The following is a 25,980-nucleotide window of genomic DNA, read 5'->3' on the forward strand; positions in this document are numbered from 1 at the left end:
AACCACGGCAAAGAAAATTCCGGTATACCACTTTCTCCTTGCAAGTACTAGCATATGTAATCAAATCGGATAATATTACGCATTCGGACTGTACAGCGCTGCCAGCAGCCGTGCAATACGTAAATTATATTTGTTTTGTCATAAATAAATGCTAAGTACAAAGAATGCAGCTCCGCATCTGTTTTTGCGTCCATATACTCATGCGCCTACTTATGTGTATACATTAAATAAGTTATGCGAATGTACATATGTATATAGCCACACATTCCAAACTGCGGGACGGTTTTTTGTTTGCTATGTGACAAATGTGGCGTGTATGTTCATGTGTGATTATTTATATACATGTGCATCAGCTTCGGCTACTTTTATTTTTAAGGAAGTCATTGGAAAGTAATTTAAGGTAGGTTTTAAAATAATATAAATCTATATATAATCAGTTCTTACGGCTTAAAATGTAATATCTTTTTTCACTTTAATTATGAGTTTAAGATTAATCATAAATTTTTTTTCTCTTTGCATTTTTTTTTATTAACATATTTACATCTTTTTATGGAAGTCTTGAAACTCGTAATAAATTGTTCCAAAAGATTTAAAAAAGATTTTACCGGCGTTTTTGATCTGCGTCTGTTGGTCTGTTCATGAAGCCTTTGTTTTAGTGCCCTGGGCCCATTTTTATTTTATAAAGCTGCTCTGTTACCATTAAAATAATAATTATTTAAGAGCAGTATTAATCTAAGACAAAAAATCGTTTTGAAATCGAATTAGGACATCGATTTGCTATCAAAAAACCGGAAATTTATAAGTTAATAAGTTATTATTTTCTTTAAACACAATTGGTGACGCACGCAAAATGATGTGTTCCGAAAAATGGCATTTATGGGAACATGAACATAAGAATAAATTGCCGTATGTATACAGGTATTTGTATTTGAGGGCTGACTGTTAAGTACATAGTAAATAGCAATCCTTATATGTAAATGCATACGTATACATACATACATTGCGTGGGCATATTTTAAATAGAATGCTTTGGCAATAGTTGTGCATGCTGTGTGCGTATCATTATATACATATATTAATTCATACTATTGCATTTAAATGGAATTGTGTAAATGTAGTGAAATTAACTAAGAATTAAGCACTACAGCAAATTTAAACAGATCATTGAGTTAGAAAAAAACAGCGTATGTTAAATAAAAGCTAAAACCATAGCTTTGAGTCAATAAGAAACCACACAAAAACGACCCCAAAAATGACTATTATTACAAGTATGGTAAATATATACACATAAATATATTGTATATTCATCCGTTAATTGCTGTTTTTATATATTTACATACAATATAAATGCACATCTTAACATTTTAGGAACCTTAACCGAGATCACCGAAATATTCATACATATGTAGATGGTTTTATTCGCGGATCAAAAGTGTGCAATGAAATTTGGTTAAATCAAGCAATTGCATTCGTTCTTACGGACATACAATTACCAGTATGATTTTACTCCCTATTATTAGCGCGGGGCAAGTAAAGGGAACGAAAAGGCCAACGGGAATGTTTTTAGCATATTTGGAGACTGTTTAATAACAATAAAAACTATATGGCGGCATCGCAGTCAGCAATCGCGATCACGATTTGCGGTCAAAAGCAGATGGTGGATTACTGACCCACGAAGAGGATCACATGAATAAAAGAAAAATGAGTGGAGCAGGGTAAAGTGACCTGTATCAATAAATTGCGTTTGTATAAGTATATATGTACGTGCATCTGCAAATACACAGCTGTTTCCGCGGCTTTATTGTAACGAAAAAATGTTATGGGAAAATACGGGATACATGTTCATAAAATATGTAGTGTTGCGGACTCAAATGCCAAAGAACCACTTTTTATATTATTATATTTATACCCATTATGTATGTATATCCATCCGTCTGTCCTAGTCAAGGCGGTTTCTGTACCAAACCACAGTATAATCTTTCTTCATTCCGACTATAAGTGCTTCAACGGTGGTTTACGTTTGGCTATCATCACCCGAGCCATAGTGGTATAGGGGCAGATGCAATCAGGCGAACACCACAGGTATAGCAATGAGGAATAGTTTCTGATATGGCACATTCATCATTTGCATACACTGTAGAAAAGCCTAAGGCCCTTTAATATTGAATTTTAAAGGCGCCTTGTCGGTAAATATTCTTGATCGTCCGTCTGCCTTTATGAAGTTTGCGGAAACAAACATCTACTCTTTGGTACGAATATTGTGAGGAGTTATGGAAAGAAACTTTAAAAATGGATATATTCCGGTAAGAACATAACTTGCAGATCGAATCAGTCTGGATTTCCTAAGCCTGGGAACGATTTTTCTGCGTGTACCCGCTTCTAGATACACGCATGTGTAGGGCCACGCAGGCGCAAGCGCAGCCAATTGGCAGTAGTACCAACCCCTGAAGGGTCAGGTCACCCAGCCCCAATCCAGTCCAGTCCCTCGTTCAAGTTTTAAGGGGACAAAGAACCAGATGGCACCGGCGCCGGTGCGAACGCGGCTCCAGTGCGTAACGGTACCTTCAGCGGTATCGGTACCAGTACCGGTATCAGCGATCAGTGTCAGTGGTGTCCCGTTTGCGCCTAGGGTCGCTTCTACTCAGTAATTTATGCAGAATGCGGACAGTTAACTGCAAAAGGGTCAGAGCGCGTTGTTCAGCACAAAGGAAAAGTAATCAGTCTGACAGACATATGTAGGTAGATGGGTCAGGCATACGCAAGACCTCGACGTGTTAAAGGGTTGATACTCGGACACTGATTTGCACACAGCTTTGCATCCCTTGGACTTGTATCATTTACATATTCTACGTTCAAATGATTTTAAGTTTTGTACCTTTCGAACAAACCCGGAGCTCGAAACTCATCATACGCATAAATATACCTTTCCTTTGTGGAATTGAACGCTGTTGTCGCGTTAGTTAGAATTAACAATTTTAGCGAAACGGATTTCGGCTCTACTTGCGCAGTACCGACAGTTAAGACTCGCTTTTGATCGGTGATTGTTTCCTTAACCCCAAAATCTACTTTATAAAATAAGTTGTGGTCCAAAAAAATCTATAAATATTCGTATTCCAACCATATCCGTTATATACCGTATCCATATACCGTTTAACTTGGCAATTTGGCTCCAGGGACTACTTAAGTTATCTATAACAGACATCCGGGTATCACGATGTATTAAAATCTAGCTAAAAAATAGATTTTTGTTAAAATATAAAAAAAATTTTCTTAAGACTTAATTGAAATAATAAAATCTTGGCACTGACACACTGCCATTTTGTTTTCCTGGTATAGTAAAAGCAGCCCCTTGACACGACCTTTCCACTGCCCACCACCCACCCGCATCCGCAGAACGTACCATCCAAAAATCTATACGCACCCACCCACCGTCCGGTGAACCGACCGTCCGGGCAGTCGACTACCCTTTTTGTTCACGAGATCCAAGTCATCGTTAGTTGTAGTTGCCCTTTTTGTTGTTTCTGTTTTATATTCTTTCTTTTTCTTCATTTTTTATACTTTAGGTTTTGAATAAATGTTGGCATGGCGCGCTTCCACCCACAAGGAAAGCAGCGAGCGCTGCAGAGGCCGCCTTGATGGATGACGATAGCAATGCCATGGCAATGGAACCCCCTTGCTTCAAGTTCGAGTTGAGTTGAGTTCAGCAAAGTGATGCGGAGTTTGAACGGGGTAGGGAGACAGCTTCGCGCAAATAAAATGTAATTGAGGGGAGAATAAGCCTAAGACGATGCTGCCACTGACAAAACTTGTGATTGTCGACCGGCCTTTTACTGGGATAGGAGGGTAGGGTAGGGTTACTTGGGATGCCGCATTCGGCCTGGGGAATGGGGTTGGTAACACTCTGATAATATTAAACCGGACGCGGCCCAGTTCTAGGCCTGCTAAAAAACAATTTAAAATTTAATTTCAGCGAAGAACAGAAAAATCAACAGAAAAATGGATGTGGGAAAAGAAAGAGGAATAAGAATGTTCCGAATTCGCCCCACTTTCATTTCTGTGGGAAACCCTACACCGTGGAAGGGGTATTTCAGTTCCAACCAAGAGAGAACGCCATAATCGATTTCATCGACTACATTTTTGGTTTGTCGGCGTTAAAGTGCGGGTAACCAAATTTTTAGCGGCAAATCGATAGAAATTGGTACTCAAATATAAAATGAAAACACATTTAAACATTTTACAAAAGTGTGGCAGCAGCTCAGCGAAGGCGTTTAGAGAATCTGCTTTTCTTAGAAAAGCTGATATTATCTAAACTTTCTTTCATAATTTTTCTGGGATATCGATAGATATTGCGTTTAGGGCGTTAGAGTTTTTTTTTTGCAAATCGATAGAAATTTACAAGACTAATGAAATTGTGTGCGGTTTGTGGGCGTTACAGTGGGCGTGGACATGGGTCGAAAAGTTGCGATGGGCTTATGTCTCTAGAATCTGTATGCTGAATCTCAACGTTCTAGCTTTTATACAATAGTTCCTGAGATCTCGACGCTCATACGGACAGACGGACATGGCTAGAACGACTCGGCTATTGATCCTGATCAACTTTATACTATATACTTTATATAGTCGGAAACGCTTCCTTCTGCCTGTTACCTACTTCTGAACGAATATAGAATGCCCTTTCACTCTACGAGTAACGGGTACAAGAAGAATATCGCTTCAGTTGAATGAAAATTATTATTTTCTTTTAGTTCATTTATTTTTCCCATTACTCGTAGAGAATAAGTATTTAACAGGTATAAAGTATAGATATTACTAATCAATAGCCGGGTAGAGCTGGCCATGTCCCTCTGTTTGTCCGTCCGTATGAAAATCCAGAGTCATAGACGCAGTGCAAGTTTTTTCCTAATGTTTCCAGTCTAACGCTCAAAAAAGCTGCTCTACCCACACATTTGAAAAATGTTATGTATTTTTTTGATTTTATTATTTGTTTTTTAAAAAATGTTGGACACGCCTCTAACGCCCATAAACCGAACGAGTTTCGGGCGACACTTTTCATTTTTCTTGCCAATTCCAATCGATATGCCAAAACGAATGTTAAACTTTCTCGTTCGTACTCTGATAGTAGAGTAAATCGACTATGGCGCTCTGTCTTGTTTTTGTGCCTGCTTGTTGCTATTTGTTATTTTTTGCATTTTAACTAATACTGAAGCTCAATAAGTCCTAAATCTAAATTTACCCAAAGGTCCGATTTTTTATCACTTTTTGACTCCGTCCGTTTGTTAGTTCCCACTGAATGAAACTTTTCCAAAATCTTTTTTCCTTTGAAGGTTCTTTGTAAATAATAAAGTATATAACATGTCATATACTAAGGTCAGAAAAAGTGCGAGGAAAATTGAGACATGTATTCAACGAAACAACTATTTTCAACATTGCATTCGATCTCGAACAGCGGGGAGGCTTTGCCATGCCTTTAAAGCTTTTGTATTTAGACAATTTAAGTTGGGGTAGCCCGCAAAAAATGTTAAAGGCCTTTGAAACCCAAATATATCTTGAGTTGTTTGGCAACAGCGGGTTTGCATCAAGCTAAATTTTGCAATAATCGTTGGATGATTCCAAGAACCTGGAAACTGAAAGAAATACCCGCCAATTTGGTTAAATGAGCTATAAAACATCATAGGTAAAATCAAACTCTCAACATTTTTGTGGAGTAAAGCCAAAATATATTCTTATCTCCTAGCTGGTGTTGCACTGATCGGACTACCACAGTATACATATATTAAATTCTTCGTATATACCTACATACAAATAAAGTCGTCACTACGCGTGTTACCAGCAAAAGTAAGAGCACTGGCTCTTATAAAGAAACTAAAGAGTCATCGATTCCTCAATCAAAAAGAAAAGACAGAGACACCTAGCGGTTGGTAGGTAAACTCAAATTCATTCTGACCCTTCAGTAAGTAGTAAGTAACGGACACTTTATAGTATATTTATTTTATTTTAAGGTAATTTAAAATTATTTAATTCATTAAAAGTAGGCACAATTATGGCAAATTGTATCTTCTCCAGTATAGGTTAAAAGGCAAAATGCTTTAGCATACCTTTTTTCAAACTTACCTTTTACGAAACAGGATGTACATACTTTTATTTGTATGTTAGCATGTATGTATATAAGTATGTAAGTACGTATAATCACACTTGCGACCACGCCATTGTCACTATGTAGCGCGAGTGTTTGGGGTTCGGCCCGCCCACGCAATCTTGGTTCTCAGTTTAAACTTCATCACGTAAATGTTTTAACAGTACATTTTGGGTTTCACGTAGTAAATGCGAATGGGTCGGATCGGACGAAAGCTGGCAACGAAGTGGCATTAATCGCCTTTTTTCGATACGTCTACTGCATAGGGAGCAGATTGTTTTTTTTATTCCCGACTGTTTCACGATTTTAGGCGATTTATATTAGTTTTAAAACTAATTACATGAAGTATTTCCTACTACAGTAGCATAACTGTTTCAGCATTCTTTTCAGCAGCCTCATTTTCTTTGCCAGCCTAGATTTATTTAGTTTTACCGTTTGAGCTTAGAAAACGACAGTTGACTCCTCTGTACGAATATGGGAGTACATGTTCCTGTGAAAGTCCTTGCAGTTTACCAATTTAGTTGTTTGCGGGGTCCGCGAACCTCCATCAAAAAATTTGCATAAGTCGACGACATCACTGAACTGATAAACACTTATGATTCACGCTTTCAGATACTCTGGCCTAGGGCCATTATCAATTGGAGTGCAAGACATTTCATCAGCTTTTTAGTTGTACGGCTTTCCCATGGACGTGCCCCAACCTAAAAGCAGAACCAAAGTGAAAAAGGTGAAAGGAAATTGGGCGGGTGCTCGCAAACGTTCTGACCAGAGGGGTGAATCAACAGGCGACTGGCTCAATAAAGACCCTTCCAGAGAAATGCACATAATAGAGATGGGGTACTTTTTTTTATTCATTGCTGTTTTTCAATACTGTTTTGCCGTTTTTATGTTCATTCCCTTCTCATATCTTTCGTATACATTTTTTTTCGGTGTCCGATTTTTTTTAAAGTATGGGCTGTCCAGCATTAACTGGTCTTAAGCAGAATACAAATCTGACCCCAATTTTAGTATAATAAACTTGCGAATTTGGGGTGAGTTAAGAGTCGAAAAGAGTACTTTTTATATATTTTTTACTAATATTATATTATATTTGATGCGGACGATTTTAGTGTATTTTTCTCTTTTTAGTTTAACATCAAATGCTTTTACTAAATGGAAATCAACATAAAAAGAAAACAATTATAAAAACAATTTTCGACGAAGCACGGGATGGTAATTAACTTATTTCAGGAAATAATAATTTGTGATATGTTTAGTTACGCGAAAATTTAACGTGGTAACGAGGAAGTTTCCAGAAAGGAATAGTCTAAAAAAATCTTTTTCAACACAAGTTGAATAACAGGCACTTATATAATCGGCTTTTCACAAATGACCAAAACCGCGTTCAATTATTCGATGTGCTGAAAAAACTCGAAACAAGGTTCATCACAAATGTAGTTGGGGCAGAGGTGGGTTACTTGCTCAGACAGTAAAACGCGTTGCAGTGGTTTGTCTATGGGGCCCAGCAACGAGTTTTTTGTGCCGGAACATTTTCACACTTGCGATTTTAAGTGGCAGCTGAAGCAACAGGAGATCCCTATTCACAGCAGCATTTTTTTCGAATCCCTTCTTTCTGTTTTGTTTGGACCGACCTTTCGCTTACCCTTACCTGCGGCCTGTCTCCGTCTCATCTCCATTTTCACGGGCCATAGCCGCATGTTAATTAACGTGAATTGCGGCACTCCTGAGGCACTGGACAGTCCGGCGGTCGTGGCTGGTGCGGCGCACAATATTTGTCCAACAACATAATGTGTTTGTTTAACTGGCACGGTAAGGGTATAGGGAGTGGTCCACTCTGTCGGCCTCAGGTCAGTGATTGACCAATGGGTGTGCATTAAAAAAGTGCTGAAAAAGTCAACCATACATTAAAAGGCGGAAAATCGCGGCAATTACTTCTCTTGAGCCCCTGCGGATTGCGTGCTGAGTTCCGTCCACTAATTTCCCTTATTACTCATTTCCCGAATCGTTTTTTATGCACAGCTCTCTGAAAGTAAATCGGATTTATTTAACACACTCAAGCAGGTCAGAGGTAAATGAATTGTTTTCTGAATTGACTCTGCCACTTTTCGGCAATTGCGCTGATTTTGTAAAAAAAAATTATCCACTTTAAAAGAATCGCTTTCAGTAGACACATTTTTTCGTATCCTCCCATTACAGCAAATATAAAAACAAATCACAGATGTCGCTTTGATACTGGGGCATGTTTATTTTCAAAAATTGTTTTCATTTCCCACAGAGGGCGCCTGTAGTGGTTTAATTTATAATAATAATACCAAAAGATTAGTCAACTTTTAGGCTGCAGACAATTTATTCTTCATTTTTGTTTTTCTTTCCATCTGCGACGATCGTTTTTGAAAAATGTGTTCAATAAACGCGTTACTTGTAGAGTAAACAGGTATACTAGATTCGTTGAAAAGTGTGTTACATTCGGAAGAAAACATTGCCGTTATTACAATATATTCTTGATCACGATATCTATGTATATAGCGTTCTCTCTTGTTTCTTCCATTTCAATAATAAATCTTGTAATGCCTTTATCTCTACCCAACTAACACGCAAACAAGCCAGAAAAAGCTATAACGTCAACAGATTACATTTTTATTAATATTTCTTGTCTATTTCTTCTGATATGTCAAAAAGGGAGCATTTGATAACCGATGAACACTTCTTTGTTTTTTACCTCATCAAGAGGTGTTTTAGCTTGATATAGTTTTAATGGTCGCAAACATCTCCTTACGTCTGTTGCTTGGGTATGAAATTTGAACACATCACATTGACAACTTTTAAACTTCAATAGATAGTATTTTAAGTTTTATTAAAAACAAGATATAGTCCAATTTCCAGACTATAATAATTTTAATAACTATTAATAATAACTATTAATAATTTTTTTGACATATCAATAGATATTGGAGAATAAAATTAAAAATTAAAATTAAATTAAAGTTTTGGGCGTTTTGTAGGCGTTAGAAAGAGCGTGAAAAAATCAAAAAAATTTCTAAATGTTGAGGCGTAGCTGTTTTGAGTGGATTGTGGGCGTTAGAGTGGGTGGGCGTCTATGTCTCTGGAATCTGCACGCCTAATCTCAACTTTTCTACTTCCTGAGATCTCGACTCTACGAATACGGATATAAAACTGTGTCTTCTAAAAGGTGTAATATAAACTGATATACATTTGCAAGGACTGTGACGTTTTTATTATTAGGGGTTGAAGGATGAAGGATATTTCGTAAGAGATGTTTAGAAAGGACAAGGCACTGAATTACTTGACCAGTTGACCACCACCGTTGTGAATTCCAAGCCGAAATATAAGAAAAATCGAATTGATATGTAATTCTTGTACCTAAAAAACCAACTGGTTTTCAATTTTCCACTGCTGGGAAATGAAACCCGTTTTTGGACATTGCCAGCTGGACTTGCCAAAATGCAAAGCAAAATCTCAATTCTAACACTACAGACATGAATTTGCAGCCGGCTCCGAGAGCTCGACCAAATTTAAAGAGCTGCTGCCCCTTTTTCTGTGTTTTTCAACCCTTTCTCTTTATATTAAAATAGTGGGTTTTATAGATTTTATGGACTCCTTTTGAAGGTATCAACTTATTAGCATAAATTTTTTCAATAGAACGAAACTGGACACCAGCTTGACCCGTTCCTGGATTCAGGCGACATCTGCCAGTTCCGAACTCACAATTTAATGTTAAATCGAACGATTTGTGAATTTTCTCTTGGGGTGGGCAGAAAGTAATTTTTTCGCTAGATAAAAAGGATATACTGACTCTTTGAAAAGTAGTGCAGATAGAGCTTAGTGTTTCCGACCCTAAAAGTATATATATTCTTGATCAGGATCACTAGCCGAATCTTGATACACTTTTTGCCACGCTCATTCTTGCCCACAAACCGCCCAAAGCGGCCACTCCGAATCTTTTGAAAAAGGTGTTAAAATTTGAATTGTCTTTCCAATAAGCCAAAACGAATTTTGAACTTTCTCGTTTGCACTCCCATTAGCTGATAACCGGTATCTGAAAGTCGAGAAGCTTAACTATAGCTTTATGTTATGGTAAGCGAAATCAACTGTTGGGCAAAAACCAGAAGTCTAAATATGAGCACCTAGGCCCACTGGATTAACTTTACGCGTCATTTCTACACTTCCAGATGTTATACTGATTTCAGTAAGATGCTTGCAACGTATTGAAGGATTCAGTTGCGAACTCTGCTCATTAGTCTTAGGTTTCTGACTCAACATGCTTTCGTAGAAAATGGTCGGGTGGGCAAATAAATATTTTAGTACATTGATTTTTATCAATTGATTTTTGATTCCTTGCAAGGTATGCAACAGATAAAACAAAGCGTTTCCGACACAATAATGTATTTTGCTGTTTATCAAAAATAAAAACCCCACTTATTTTTTAATTATTCTTACATAGTGGTCTGATCCGGCCAGTTCCGAATTACATATATAATACCTGGAATAAAAATAATACTTTTCAAGTATTAAAAGTGACCAAATATTTAGCGTAAAAACTGAAGGACTTTTGACACTGAGGAGAAATATCTTGATAGTCGCAAATATGATCGTCACTGCATTGAAAACTTCTAACTTAAATCGATTTACCCCCTGCAAGAATAGCAAATCAGAAAGCCTTTTGAATGGTATATAATTTTCATACCCGTTACTCGTATTCCCTTTTATACTGATTTGTTGAAAAGTATGTAACAGACAGAAGGAAGCGTTTCCGAATGTATAAAATATATATATTCTTTATCGGGATCAATAGCCGAGTCGAGCTGGCCATGTCCGTCTGTCCATATGAACGTCGAGATCTTAGGAACTATAAAAGCTAGAAGTCTCAACCTTCAGCATACAGATTCTAGAGGCAAACCCGCAGCGCAAGTTTGTTGGCCCATTTTGCCACGCCTACTCTAACGCCCTAAAACCGCCCAAAACTACCGCGCCCACATTTTTGAAAAACTTTTGGATATTTTATCATAGTTTTACTTTTTTTACTTTTTACACTTTTGAACACTGTTTAAATTTTTTTAATTGGCTTCTAATATACTTTATTAAAATTGGTTATAATTATAATTATAAAATTAGAAAAATTTTCATCAAATACTATACGCAGTAAGGGGTGAAAGATAAAAATGTTTATCCCATTGTGATTTCCTCCTCTGCTTAACGGTACGACATAAAACTACCCCATATATAGTTCTCTTTCATAGCGAAGGTCGCCATTTTTAACTTACAAAAAGCATACCTACCAAGCAAACCTATTCACCACCTTTCTGATAATCGAAAAGAAAAGCAAATATGCTTTATTAAATACGATTTTTTACTTAATAAAGCATTTTAAATAATAAAAATAAAGTTGACACTGTTTAAATCCTTCAACAGAATTTCTCCTTAAGAAAGCAAGCTTCTCTAAGCTAAGTATTACAACGTGTTAGCTCCTTATCTTAAATAAACAAATATATTTAAAATGTGAACGAAATTAGACATATTTTACTCAATTTGTATGCCAATTATTATGACATCTGGATATGGATATGGATTACATCCTAACTTGAGAAGTATTAGAGATATTAGAAAAAAAATGTGGGAGAAAAACTTGAAATATTTTGAGTCAGAGATAGTAATTTAAGTTCCCGACAGCCCATTACCATTAATTACCATAGCCATTAATATTGGACACGATAAAATGTAACAACAAATAAGGTAAGATACAGACCTATATGGACTGCAACCTGTCAACCAGACAAATAGCTGAATGGCAATTCTTATTCATTTTTATACCTGTTACTCTTAGAGTAAAGGGGTATACCAGATTCGTTGAAGAGTACGGAACAGATAGAAGGAAGTTTTTCCGACCGTATAAAGTATATTTTTTCAAGTTTATGAAGGAGGACGAGCTCAGAGATGTAGAGTCTTTAAAAATTCCATTAAGCATGCCTGAAGCAAGCTATTATCAAACCATTTAAAGTTCCTTTACGATTCCTTGCCCGACCTGATCTTATGTATTATGCCAATCTGTCTAATTGACTGATAAAAATATGTACTTAAATATGGCTAACTCATTAACTGATTTCATAAAAACATGTATAGAACACACAATACTTTTTCATTGAAAAGGATACAGTAAAGTCTTAGATATTCCGCCGATTTATGAATTCACTATTGAGTCCATGATCCCACAAGTTAAGCTATACAAAGTCCTTATTTTTGGATTGAAAAGGCGTTTATTATTTCACCGAACTTCCACCCTTTTTTTTAAGATAAATAAGGAAGAAGGGAATTCCATGTACAAGCACTGTAACTTCTCTTCTGTTCTTAGATAAAATGAAAAGAAACACATGGGTACGTGTACATACATACATACTTAAAGGCGCGACGCTGCAAATATCTTAATGCCTGATTGGAAATTTGCTGGAACGGTCGAAGTATTTGTAGGTATATGAAGAAACATATTTCTTTAATAGAAGAACAGTGTATAAATTATATAATATTTATTATTTTATAATTTATAATAATATAATATATAGTTTAGACTTAGACTTAGACTTGCTCATTATAAGCCCTGACTCCATTTTATAGTTTTTAGAAGCTTTTTAATAATGCATATCGTAGTTCCCTGGATAATAGTTGACTGAAATACTTTTTATTCGTCCTTTGGAAAAGGAAAGTATTTGTTCCTTTTAGAATACCAGATTCATTGAAAAATATGTAACATAGACCGAATTGTTTTTGACGCCATTAAATCTATATAATTTTAGTCCCTATTATTTCCTCTTACACTTCTTAGGAGGGATTTAATAGTCGAGACACTCAGTTATTATATTTTTAAACCCCCCAACATTAACATATGGAGAGCATAAGTTAACTCATGGAGAGCACATGCCATATTCATGTTTCACTTTATTTTCTACTGGGGACCCATTTACATCCGCACAGCAACCACATTTTCGCGTACGGAACGAGGTGTATGAGATAATGGTTTGGTGCTTTACATACACAGGCATCTGCGCACAGATATACATTGCACACACACATGCTGCCTCCATTTTTGTTACCGCCAAATGCCATAGCTACTTTTTTGTTGAATATTTTCAAGGAACTTTCTTCAATTCCTCCACCAGCGGAGGATTTTTTCGTCCATTCCCTTTGTTACCTCTTTTTCTCTATTCCTCCTTTAGTACATGGAGACTTATACTTATGCTGCAGAGACCGAGAACGCTTGCTAGTGCTGTTTTTTAATGAAACACAACCCACTCAAGTGGCGGCTTAAGTTTCCAAATGCCAAAAGGAAGGCGGCGATACAACTGTGGTGCGGATGGGTTAGGTGGGGATGATTTTCTAAGGTTTGGCGTGGCTTGGGGTTGGGACGAGAGAATGGCGCTAGATCTGGAGAGTGGGATTGGGGAATGCGCAATCGGGCTGTAGACTGGGATTTGGGGTGCACAGACGCTTGTATCCGCTGCGAAGTTATGCCCATTCTCATACCATTGTCCCCTTCGTTTTATATTTATGCTGAGAGAAAGGGAGCAACTTTTTGCGAGACTAAAAGCAAGAATAAGGGCCAAAACGTACAGTTTGGTAAAAATTAACACAAGCCTTGTGGATAAGATATGCGATAATTTTGTATATATTATGAGTTTATGTACACATAAATACCTACATTTATAAGGACACACATCCATTTTTTATCATTTACAGGTCGTATAAGGATAGAGTTGCAAACTCGCATTATTTTATAAGCGTGCCTGAATAAAATCTTAAAAAACAGTCTTAGATAATTTGAATTTGAATTTTTAAATCGATCATCATTTATGATATACTTTAGTGAACGCAAATAGTTTGTATGGCTTTAAAGCTCCAATCGCATACAAGAACAAGTGATCAATATGTGTAGGTACATTCAAACTAGATGACTTTTCGCCCGACAGCTGAGATAACTTATAACTCAACTTTTTTTGTATTTTTTTAATGTTATTTTTATAAAGGCACACGGGAAAGTCCCCTTTGGGTTCTTGGCAGCTATTAATTTAGTTAGCTGTGTTCAAATATATACAATGACAACAACATAAAAATCACAGATATTAAGCAAAAGAGAACGCTATACTTGAGTTCACCGACTACCGTTAGTCAGCTGGTCCAAGTGAGACCGATAATGTTCAATATTTTTAAGAACCGTAGAAATTCGGGAAAAAAATAATTTTAATGCTCTAAGGTGTGGGAGCGATAGATTTGGACAGTTTTTAGGAGCGATTTAATCTAACAAAATTAAATCATTTCTTTAAAGTGTGGGCGTGGCAGTTCTGGGCGGTATGTGGGCGTTCAACAAACTTGCGCTTCATCTATGTCTCTGTATGTAGACGGGCGGACAGACAAACAGGGTCAGATCCACTCGGCTATTTATCCTGATCAAGAATATATATACTATGGTCGGAAACGCTTCCTTTTGCTTGTTACATACTTTTCAACGAATCTAGTATATATATATATCTGTAATCTGTCTTCGGATGTAAGAAAGCGTAAAAATGGTCTGCCAGACAAGAGAATATGGATATTATGACTCGGCTAGTCATACCAATCTTTCTAACTGTTCTGACATACTTCTACTCGAATCTGGTGATAGCTTTTACTTAACGAGTAACGGGTATATTCACTGAATTGGCTTTAAGCCCGCTTTTGTTGAGAATGAAATCGGAGAATGAGGTCCCTTGGTTGTCTGTTGTTGAGCCTTATTGGTGGGCTCAGTTCATTTGCCTTTAAACATTTCATTTGAAATGCATATGGTTTTAGATTTGCCATACCAATTTGTTGCGCATTCAAATTCAATCAGTAGTATCACGTGCTACAAAATGTTCTACAATATGTTCTTCAATTTTTTTTTTGTTATTTGTTATATCAACAATATAATAAAGTTTTTATTGATCAACACACTGTTGACCTGCTTAAATAATTTCAGTTTTCATTCCGGGCTTGTTACTTAAGACTAGCAGAAGTTTTATCCTAATAGTACTAGAAAAAATTATGATAGATTATGATTGTAAATTATAGATTCCTAATTTGTAAAATTTTAACTTTGTAATTTTAGTTTCTTTTGTGTAATCTTACTATATCAAAACCCGGTCGGGGGTCGATTCGATTTCGATGTCCCTGGTTCTGATGTAACAAAGAGCCTCAGAAATCCTTCTTAGTGTCATATTCAGGGTTTTTTTTTTTTTTTTTTTTTTTTTTTTTTTTTTTTAGTATTTATTATGATGTTTTTATTATTTGATCAACGCACTGTTACCCATGCGGCAACTTAATTTGATCTGCTTAAATTATTTTATTTTGCAATGTGTCTTGGTTACTTAAGACTAACAGATTTTTAATCCTAAAAATGATAGGGAGAATTATAATAGTTGATATAACATAGTAATTATTATTTATTTGATTATTCTAATGAATTTTAAAACTAAGACTTTCTAGGTCAAAACCAGGTTAGGGAGGTCATGAGGGTGGTGTCGCTTGAGTCTTCTTTTGACTCTAGTCCGAGGGTCAGCATTGACCACAGCTGCAGTTCCTAGCTTCCTTGCTAGGCTGTTGGGGTGTACATTAAGCCTTTCCATATATTTTTGGGCGATGTTCTGGAGCTTGTCTCCTAATTTGGGCACCTTGAGGTCGCGTTCGATGTCTCTTGTTCTCATATACCAAGGAGCCCCCGAAATTCTTCTTAAGGTCTTCGCCTGTAAGATCCGGATCTTATTAAGGTGACTCTTCGCAGCAATGCCGTATACCTGCAGGCCGTAGAACAGGCAGGGGGCCAATATGGACTTGTAAATATTGACCTTGGAAATATTCAGGTGACACATGTAGACCGTAGACTAGGCTGGGGGCTGAATTAATAGCTGCCAAGGACCCAAATGGGTTGATGGAGTTTCCCGTACGCCTTTCAAAAATAAAGATAAAAAGGCCAATTGTTGCCTACTCATAGGCTTAGACTTTTTAAACCCTCGCCATGTGGTTTTTCATCCCTTTTTTTTTTTTTTTTTTTTTATTTTTATTACGATGATGTTTTTATTATTTGATCAACGCACTGTTACCCATGCGGCAACTTAATTTGATCTGCTTAAATTATTTTATTTTACAATGTGTCTTGGTTACTTAAGACTAACAGATTTTTAATCCTAAAAATGATAGGGAGAATTATAATAGTTGATATAACATAGTAATTATTATTTATTTGATTATTCTAATGAATTTTAAAACTAAGACTTTCTAGGTCAAAACCAGGTTAGGGAGGTCATGAGGGTGGTGTCGCTTGAGTCTTCTTTTGACTCTAGTCCGAGGGTCAGCATTGACCACAGCTGCAGTTCCTAGCTTCCTTGCTAGGCTGTTGGGGTGTACATTAAGCCTTTCCATATATTTTTGGGCGATGTTCTGGAGCTTGTCTCCTAATTTGGGCACCTTGAGGTCGCGTTCGATGTCTCTTGTTCTCATATACCAAGGAGCCCCCGAAATTCTTCTTAAGGTCTTCGCCTGTAAGATCCGGATCTTATTAAGGTGACTCTTCGCAGCAATGCCGTATACCTGCAGGCCGTAGAACAGGCAGGGGGCCAATATGGACTTGTAAATATTGACCTTGGAAATATTCAGGTGACACATGTAGACCGTAGACTAGGCTGGGGGCTGAATTAATAGCTGCCAAGGACCCAAATGGGTTGATGGAGTTTCCCGTACGCCTTTCAAAAATAAAGATAAAAAGGCCAATTGTTGCCTACTCATAGGCTTAGACTTTTTAAACCCTCGCCATGTGGTTTTTCATCCCGAGCCCGAAAATAGGCAACGTTCGTCAGATCTCAACACATCCGCCAACATCATTTTTGGTGCATACTTTTCGGCGACTGTACCACCCGTTGGACTTTCCAATTTTCTTTTTCGTTTCCCCTCTCCATCAGTCCTTGTTCAGTTCTTGAGAAGGAAGGCATTGTCTAAGAAAGCAAACGAAAGCCCAACGAAAAGTAAAACGACAGCATGATGCGCCGTGATTAAGAAGGAGTTGCGGCGGCGGCAGCGAAAAAAAACGTGGGTCCCAAGAAAACGGACGAGAACGAAAGGCAGAAACAGCTGGGCGGAGCTACGTTTCAAGTATCAAGCCAATCCACGGACCGAGTGCAGGCGACGTTTTTCCTCTGCCTTCCGCCTCTGCGCGAGTTTTAATTTTACGGAGCCAAAAGCTGAACTTGTTTTTTATTTTTGAAGTTCCTTTTCCGTTCGCCACCCACCAGAATAAGAACGCGCCGACGTGCTACTTGGTTTAAAAAATTGCTGGGGCACTCAAAAATGTATTTGTTATGTTGACGAACAACTCGTCATTACTATGTGAAATTTAGGCAATGCTTTAAGCAAATAAAATATAGTTTTACTAAGTTGAAAATAGCTAGTTCGCAAATGTCATGTTTTTGGCAAATATTCTTTAATGCTTGGGTAGCTTTAATTTTTCTAATTCGCTTAGGCTCGTTTGAATTCGCTTTGGAAAAGCTTTGCTAAAAGCTCCGGTCGTTAAGCTTTTTCAACACTAATATAAAATTTCGCACAACCCTTTTTTCTATTTGCTTAGTAGAGGTAGTAGTGGAGCCCAACCACACCATAATTTCACAACACATATGCTAAAGGCTGAAAATAAAATTACAAATATAAGAAACTCATAATTAGGGAAATCAAAAAAACGAGACAAGTTCACCGACTAAACAATACCCGTTGCTAAGAAAATCAGTTTAAAAATAAAGATGACATCAGATATAGATGTCGCCATGCATTATTCGACATACGCATCTACAAATGTTTTTATTTACTGGCCATGACGTCACCGAGTATTACAAATCTTATATATATTCTTATAGAAATTATATACACTAGTGTAGAGAGAATAAGAACACTTTATAATTAAAAACAAACATCATACATCTATTAAGACATTTGTTCCGATTACTCCTATGGCAGCTGTGTTGGTATAGTGCCCAGATCCGATCCATTTTATCCATATCTGCAATAGAAAAGAGACTTCTGGGAGTATTTCCTGAGATAAGGTTTAAAACTTACAGATGGGCATGGCTGATTAAATTTATACATACAATATACTCCCTACACCTTCTAATTGTTTCATACTTTTTAACGAATAAAGGCCATATTTATATTATAGAGAAAAATGTTTTTTATGTTATTTTTATTAAGGCATAATTAAGAAATTCCATCAATCCATTTGGGTCCTTGGCAGCTATTAATTCAGCTCATTTGGGGGCGCCGGCTAACTAAAGTAAGCCGCATCTAAATTTATAAAAAATAACAACATAAAAGGGGACAATCACAGATAATTAATGACATGTATGACATCAGTGTCTTCTGACTCTTCTCAAAGGAGATTGGAGAATGAGGTCCCTTGGTTGTCTTCCGGTAAACCTCATTGGTGGGCGAGTATTGTTCAGGTCGTTGCCAGCCGATTCCTTTGGCGCCTAAGCCTTTCGTGGTAGCGATTTGAGAGCTTATTAACTTCTTCAAAGACCGTGGTCAGCTTCAAATCGCAACTAATGATCAGTCTTGCAGCCCTGTTCGGGATAACTCGGATCCTTTTGATTTTGCTTTCACAAGCCAATCCCCAGATTTGACAACCGTATTTCCAAATAGGAGCTTTAATCCGTGTAGATTGTAGATCCTTTGTAGATTTACATCTTATTATCTGTTATTGTCACTTTTTGTTATTGTTGTATTTTATATATTTAGAAAAAGCTAACTTTAGTTAGCCGAAGTGCCTAATTTGGCTGAATTAATAGCTGCCAAGGTCACTAATGGGGAGTCGGAATCGATAGAAATTTACATGACTAATAAAAATGTGAAAAAATATTAACATATTTATAAAAACATATTTATAAAAAGTGTGGGCTTGGCAGTTTTGCGTAGTTTGTGGGCTTTAGAGTGGGCATAGCAACATGCTAAATCTCAACCTTCTATCTTTTATAGTTCATGAGATCTCGACGCTCATACGAACAGACGGACATGGCTAGAACGAGTCGGCTTTTGATCCTGATGAAGAATATATGTACTTTATATAATCGGAAAAGCTTCCTTCTGGCTGTAATAACTTTTCAACGAATCTAGCATCTAGTATGTAGTTTTACTCTACGAGTATCAGGTATAAAAATTCCAATAGCTGAATAACTGCTATCTGATTGCCGCGGAACTCAACAGCGTTCTTTCTAGTTGTTTTATACAATATATACATTTTCTGAAAGGTTATGTAAGCTTTTGCTGCAGAAGCCTCATGTCTTATTTTCAATTAATACATTTCCAAAAACGTTTTAGCCAAGTCCAATCTAATGCCCATAATCCGGTTAATGCTGTCACTCCGCCAATTTTCAAAAATGGAAAACTATTAAATAAATTGAATTTACTTAATACATTAAATACACAAAATTTATAATTTCTCTGTATGTAAACTAATTGTTAAGACTACCTGAATAACGGCATCGTATAGTTCAGACCGAGACAGGGATTACTTGATGTATGTATACTACGCCCGTCCTGTAATTTTTACTCGAGAACAATGACTTGAGAAACCTCAACCAATGCCAAACCAGGGGTTGCCTTTCAGCCTCTTTCCCAAAAGCGCTTGACTATCGGCTATTTCATTCTGTTCTCCATCGACTGCGCGTTTTCCAGACATTTCCCTTTCTTCGCCTTCTTTTTCTTCGAAGTAAGCATAGCCGCAAGTTTCTAGCTGCGCTGCTTAACATAATGAGGGTGCTTTTGTATGTACAACCTCTGGCACATACTCCGAATTTTATGTAGAAACCTATGTGTATACAGCGTTGTGGATTCAGGAAGCATACAAGTACATGCCCGGGCTTGATATACAGTCTACATGTGAGCTAAGTGCTTATGAAAAAGTCCCAAACTTTCTTCGACCCTAAAACCTTTTCCACCGATGACTTTGCGTCGCGGTGGTATCAGTTGTCTGTGTATGCGTCAAAATTCTTTAAACCTCTACGCCATTACAATTTTAACTTTACAGTTTTGGGCTTATGCAAGGAAAACTCACCCCTATCCCAAAAACTTGCCCCACCCAACCAACTAGTTCTTCCTTAAATGGCGTGCGCGACAAGCTGCGAGACCACGCCCCTTGAACAGCCAGCGAGAATTTTCGTTGGCGTTGGGAAAAATATCCGCTCAACCTAAGCTGTACATAGTGTGGAAACGCCTTTTCTTAGGGACGGAAATAGAATAGATATACATTCATATAGTTACTTTTTAAAGATAAAAACCTTTCTTAATTGCATGGATTTTTTACCTTAAAGATTTTGGCTTAGGTAAAAAATTTACAAGACATTTTATGTGTGACAATGTGTGAATTACTTCCAAAAGTTTTAACAAACAAGTGAGAACGCTATTGTCGAGTTCCTCGAATATCAGATACCCGTTTCTCAGCTAGAGATAGTACCAGCGCGAAATTGTAATTTCCGATCGACGTTTAGTCGGACACGGCAGACGAACATATCGAATTGACTAGTGATCGTGATTAAGAATATTTATAGTTTATAGGTTCGGAAGGATGCGCTTTTACACCAGTGATTCAAAAGAAGACATTGTAACCCGCTAAATAACTCATTTTCTGCTCGGATTCTTTTATTAATTACTCTACTATTATCTCCTTTTTAGAATTACTTTTTAAGGTTTTAAATAGTTAAATCTGCTTTTCATTAATGTAAATTTATATAAGTTATAGTGGTATTTAAAACTATTTTAGTTCTAACCATCGGTAGTTCATTTATCTTCTGCGGGAACTAATCCAAGCACCGGCGTGTACACATTATACTTCTTATATCCAAGCTCAATTAAACTAGTGAACTGACTGACTGGAATCGACTCAACAGGGACTAATACTAAAGTATACCTACCAAGCTGCAGTCAAAGCTCTTTCACTGCCATAAGAGCTGACATATGCTCTTCGGCACTGACCACTGACCAAATGCAAATGGGCTCTGCAACTGTGCGCATGCTTCTACAACAGCGTCCGGTTGCCCCGACCGCGTGTCAGCTAGATTGAACGTCCAAGGAACACTCGTTGGCTCTTCCGATAGCCAAAGAAGCTCTTACGGCTGGACTCACGGTTTCCTCTTCCTTGAACGTATAGCGAGTGTATTGGATAGTGGGGAAATTGGATTTTGAAAAATTTTGTACATACATACATACATACAGTTTGGCAAGAAACTGTTTACACACTGTTAAATAAGTTTAATTTTTGACTTTAAAGTTAAAAATTGATGGTTCTTTGCTTAATTAAACGAAATTTTTTTATAAAATATAATTAAACAATATTTATTTTACTTATAAATCAAAAAACAAATTAAAAATAATATTATACAAGAAAATAAACAACATATTCCACTTTTACACCCTTTTGAAACTGTCAAGAAACTCTTTACATATTTTGTTTTCCTACTTTGTCTTGCTCTTTTACTTAGAAAGAACTCGATTTTTCCGTTATTTTTGGCTTTGCATTGCTTTTTACAACGCTTCTATTGACATTTTTTGACTTTGATTGTGAAATTTTGCTGATCAAAGCGAATTATTAAATTTAATAAAATACCTGGAAAGAGATTAACTATTGAAGTTACCCAAATAATAAACTATAACCACCAACCGTTAAGTGCGCTAGAAAAACCAAATATCATTCCAACCACAAAATTTGGAAAAATGTCACTGATGGTTTGGGGCTGTATCTCCAGTCGTGGAGTGGGAAAACTAGCCTTCATTGAAAGCCCAATAAATGCCGTGCAATATCTGGAAATTTTAAAAACAAATTTGAAGGCCAGTGCCAAAGTGCCAAATTTGGTCTAGTTAGCAACAACAAACCAAATTTTAAGTTTTACCAGGACATGATCAGAAACATAACGAGTGCAATGTACGCACCTGGCTCCTTTATAACTGTGGTAAAGTGATCGATACGCCCCCTCAGAGTCCTGATCTGAACCCCATTGAAAATTTGCTTATGACTGCAATAGTCGAAGAGTGTGAAAAGATCCCGCTTGAATATAACCTACAAAAACTTATCCATTCCATACAAAAAAGCTTCAACTTGTAGCCAAAGCCAATGGGGAACAAACCACATACTAAAACTTTTAAAATTTTAATCAAATAATTTAAAAATTTAGGATTAAACTTCGATTTAGTGTTTTGTGTTTCTTGACAGTCTCAAAATTGTGTAAACTTGGAATTTGTTGCTTTCTTGTATATTTAATATTTTTAATTTGTTTTTTGATTTATAAGTAAAATAAATATTGTTTATTTATATTGAACAAAAAAATTGCGTTTAATTAAGAAAAGAACCCTTAATTTTTACCTTTAAAGTCAAAAATGCAACTTATTTCACAGTGTGTAAACAGTTTCTTGACAAACTGTATGTACATACATATGTATATCAAACAAGAGAGAATGATATAGTCAACTTCCCCGATTATCAGATACTCGTTACTCAGCTAGTGGAAATGCTAACTCGAAATTTTATAATTTTTCTGGGATATCGACAGATCCTGATCAAGAATTAATGCACTTTATATGGTCGGAAACGCGACCATGTACCTTCTACCTGGTACATACCTTTGAACGAATCTAGTATACCCTTTTACTCTACAAGTAATGGGTATAAAAAGTTTTTATTCAGAAAAATCTGGTTCATTTCGATGTTCTTTCTCTTGGTGTTGTCCGAACCGCTTTCGTGAGAACTAAGTTGTTGCCGAAAGGGGTGAAATCGGCCAGGCGTCTTGACTACTGACAACGGTCAAGGAATTTTTTTGTTTTAATTGTCTTTTTGTACCCAAGAAAAGAATATTAAGCTATGAGAAAATGTACTGGAGTAACTGGTTTGGTTAAGTTATCTTTTCTGAAATGAAAATTAATTCTAAAACTGGCTTTTTCCCTTTTTTAAGTTGCGCATTAGTCAACTCATAGTAAAGAACGCACAGATATGCTAGGAACTGGTAAACCTGAAAATGAAGTCGTCGCTGTGTAAATGAAACCGACTGTTGATAATAAAACGCGAGATTTTCGCGTAAACTTAATAAAAATGCATGAACGTGGATGGAAAAGGTGTGCAATGAGCAGAGCATAGAAAGACATCTAAGCCAATAGGAACCAACCGTGTTGCTATTCATCTCCTAAACGAATGCATGCCATTGGTGAACACTGTTGCCGCGATATTCTTAGCGTGCCTTTTTAAACTCATTTTCTAGCTAAACTTGTATTATGTATGTATTGTGGAAAGCGAAAATAAACCCCGGTTCGACGGACACCAAAATTCGCGAAAGTTCTGTTAGGCCGATCATTTATACATACATACATATTATATTTTGTAAAATAACATATTGCTTTGTCAGATACCATAATATTTTTATACTCACGAAACGAAAAACACGATTTAAAATGAACAAGAAGTGTAGCTTTTATTTAATTTTCGAAAACTCCTAAGTCGCCTATATGATACAGTAATACCATCTATTCGGACTATATACCTATATCTGCAATAGAACCTAGAAAGAATGCTTCCCGGACTATCAGATACCCGTTAGTCAGTTGGTCCAAGTGAGACCGACAATTTTTAACATTTTCAAGCAATAACGGTAGAAACTGGGGAAAAAAGTAATTTTAATGCTCTAGGGTGTGGACTACGAAAAGACTAAGACTAATAAAACATGAAAAAATATCGAAAAATTAATTTGTCAAAAGCGTGGACGTGGCAACATGGGTCAACAAACTTGAGCTGCGTCTAGATCTCTAGAATCAGTACGCTTAATCTCATCCTTATAGCTTTTATAGTTCCTGAGATCTCAACGTTCATACGGACGAACATACGGAAATGGTCAGATCGACTGGGCTATTGAACCTGATCAAGATTTCATATCGGATACCCTTTAACGAATGTAGTATACCGTCTTACTCTACGAGTAACGGGTGTAAAAAGACATATGAGAAAGATTTATGCAGATTAGCGTAAAGCTAAGAGACCTGTTTACTTAGAAACAGAATGAAAGAATATGCACTGCTTATTAATTTCACATTTCTAGCTTTATAGTTATTATAGTTTCATTTCCTTAAAGCTTTTTTTCCGCTAATATTGTGTTTTCTTATACAGGGTGTAAGAACACATTTTGTAATGAGCTTTTGTGACTAAAAATATTTTTCAAAAGTCATTCTATGCATGTTACGCTGTATCAAGATACTGCGAATTTTCTTTAAATAATTAATGTTAGTATTTGCTACAATGACCATCTGAGTAGGCATGAGGTGCCATTAGATATGTATTTACTTCACATGACGGAAAATTTATGAACCACAACCCCTACGGACCCAAATATAAAACTGAATATAATTTCAATATGTTTTAATTACACTTTGAAGTACAGTCGAGTCACAAAAGCTATTATACAGTTCGTCTGTGGTATAACTTAATTTCACGCGCTTCAAAAATGTTTACAAAACTTTAATGCCAAACTCTTTGAACCACGTATAAATACGTATATAACCACAGCTCGCGAGATTTTCCTAATTATGGTGCCGCAGTACATATTTAATTTGGCACACACATATATGTTGTTTCACCCCTATGTATACACACTCGCTTGAGAGAAACAACACCTAACTCAAAGAAAATCATTAGACTTGCTCTACGACGTAGGCGGCAGCGCTATTTGATTGGTCGGCAGAGTTCGCGCTGCCTCCATACTTGAGACAAGACGTTTGGCTCAGATCTCCACCTCCAGAGGCGTTACACGCGAGAACTAGAAGAAATTTATGAGTTTGAACCGCGTCTGTGAGGAAACTGTGGTTCAACGCATGCCACTTCACTTCAGAGGGGTTTAAATTTATAAACTAGTATACATATTCACATGTAAATGTTGGTTAGGTACCATAAACTCTCAACAAGTAAACTATATTTTTAAACTTTATTTAAAAGTCGTACCCAGATTTACCATCATTTTGTTTTCAGCTCTAAAGGAGCTAATACTATACGAAATTTTAAAGCCACCAAAAATCCCAATAACCATGTTTCCCCATTTTCTATTGAAAATTTTTTTAGGAATCTATACTTGAACGACGCAAATGCATCGCAGACAGCCAAAAAAATATGTCGTTGAACCAATGCAATTTAAAAACGCATTCCGCCACAACTAAATGAGGTTATGTATAGCTGTTATTTGTAGAGTGAAAATTATACTTATTATAGAATGATAGCCAGCCTGCTTTGGCAAGCCAAAGCTTATTTACGCTTTTAGTAATAATACATTTAAGTAACAAAAAAGAACGGTAATGTATCATTCATTTGGACAATCAGACGGACATGGCCTGCCCAGTGATCCTGATCTTAAACAAATAGTCGGGTTAAAAGGTACTTATATAGTTTAAAAACTGGTCAAGAATTAGAACGTTTTGTGATAATAAGCAGAGGATGTACCTTTTACAGTCATTCATATGGCAGCCAAATGATGAAGTTTTACGATCAATTATCAATTCTGCTAATTATCGTCTCAAAATGTTTGTATTATTATATTATTGTTGCTTGAATGGTAATACCTGAAGAGGATATCGACATATATATTCTATGTTATTTGGCATTGAAGCTAATGCCATGATTTTATTGGTCTAGTTTAAAAACATTAAGACAGCAATCGCAATTCTGAAGTGTACGACGAAAAATTTGGAGTATAAATCGAGTTAATCGAGAATAGAAAGTTGTACTTTTTTAGTAAGTCCACAACTAGAACTTAAATATGGTCCTA

The 25,980-nt window shown here is 36.5% G+C and overlaps 1 non-coding gene across 1 annotated transcript, besides 18 other annotated features; it reads right to left on the minus strand.

Moving 5' to 3' along the window:
• Nucleotides 1-2,075: 2,075 nt before the first annotated feature.
• mir-9385 (mir-9385 stem loop) lies at nt 2,076-2,138 on the minus strand. Its single transcript, NR_144673.1, has one exon. It is a non-coding gene; the product is annotated as a mir-9385 precursor RNA (primary transcript).
• Nucleotides 2,139-4,318: 2,180 nt separating this feature from the next.
• Nucleotides 4,319-4,667: a mobile genetic element.
• A 4,477-nt stretch (nt 4,668-9,144) lies between these two features.
• Nucleotides 9,145-9,303: a mobile genetic element.
• Nucleotides 9,304-10,160: 857 nt separating this feature from the next.
• Nucleotides 10,161-10,217: a mobile genetic element.
• A 643-nt stretch (nt 10,218-10,860) lies between these two features.
• Nucleotides 10,861-11,154: a mobile genetic element.
• Nucleotides 11,155-11,987: 833 nt separating this feature from the next.
• Nucleotides 11,988-12,051: a mobile genetic element.
• A 2,401-nt stretch (nt 12,052-14,452) lies between these two features.
• Nucleotides 14,453-14,543: a mobile genetic element.
• A 546-nt stretch (nt 14,544-15,089) lies between these two features.
• Nucleotides 15,090-15,370: a mobile genetic element.
• A 10-nt stretch (nt 15,371-15,380) lies between these two features.
• Nucleotides 15,381-16,003: a mobile genetic element.
• Nucleotides 16,004-16,044: 41 nt separating this feature from the next.
• Nucleotides 16,045-16,122: a mobile genetic element.
• Nucleotides 16,123-16,200: 78 nt separating this feature from the next.
• Nucleotides 16,201-16,796: a mobile genetic element.
• A 41-nt stretch (nt 16,797-16,837) lies between these two features.
• Nucleotides 16,838-16,915: a mobile genetic element.
• Nucleotides 16,916-18,362: 1,447 nt separating this feature from the next.
• Nucleotides 18,363-18,858: a mobile genetic element.
• Nucleotides 18,859-18,873: 15 nt separating this feature from the next.
• Nucleotides 18,874-19,001: a mobile genetic element.
• A 5-nt stretch (nt 19,002-19,006) lies between these two features.
• Nucleotides 19,007-19,316: a mobile genetic element.
• A 1,259-nt stretch (nt 19,317-20,575) lies between these two features.
• Nucleotides 20,576-20,636: a mobile genetic element.
• Nucleotides 20,637-21,400: 764 nt separating this feature from the next.
• Nucleotides 21,401-22,605: a mobile genetic element.
• A 20-nt stretch (nt 22,606-22,625) lies between these two features.
• Nucleotides 22,626-22,855: a mobile genetic element.
• Nucleotides 22,856-23,735: 880 nt separating this feature from the next.
• Nucleotides 23,736-24,096: a mobile genetic element.
• Nucleotides 24,097-25,980: the final 1,884 nt, after the last annotated feature.

Source organism: Drosophila melanogaster, chromosome 4 (assembly GCF_000001215.4).
Source record: "Drosophila melanogaster chromosome 4".
Taxonomy (NCBI): domain Eukaryota; kingdom Metazoa; phylum Arthropoda; class Insecta; order Diptera; family Drosophilidae; genus Drosophila; species Drosophila melanogaster.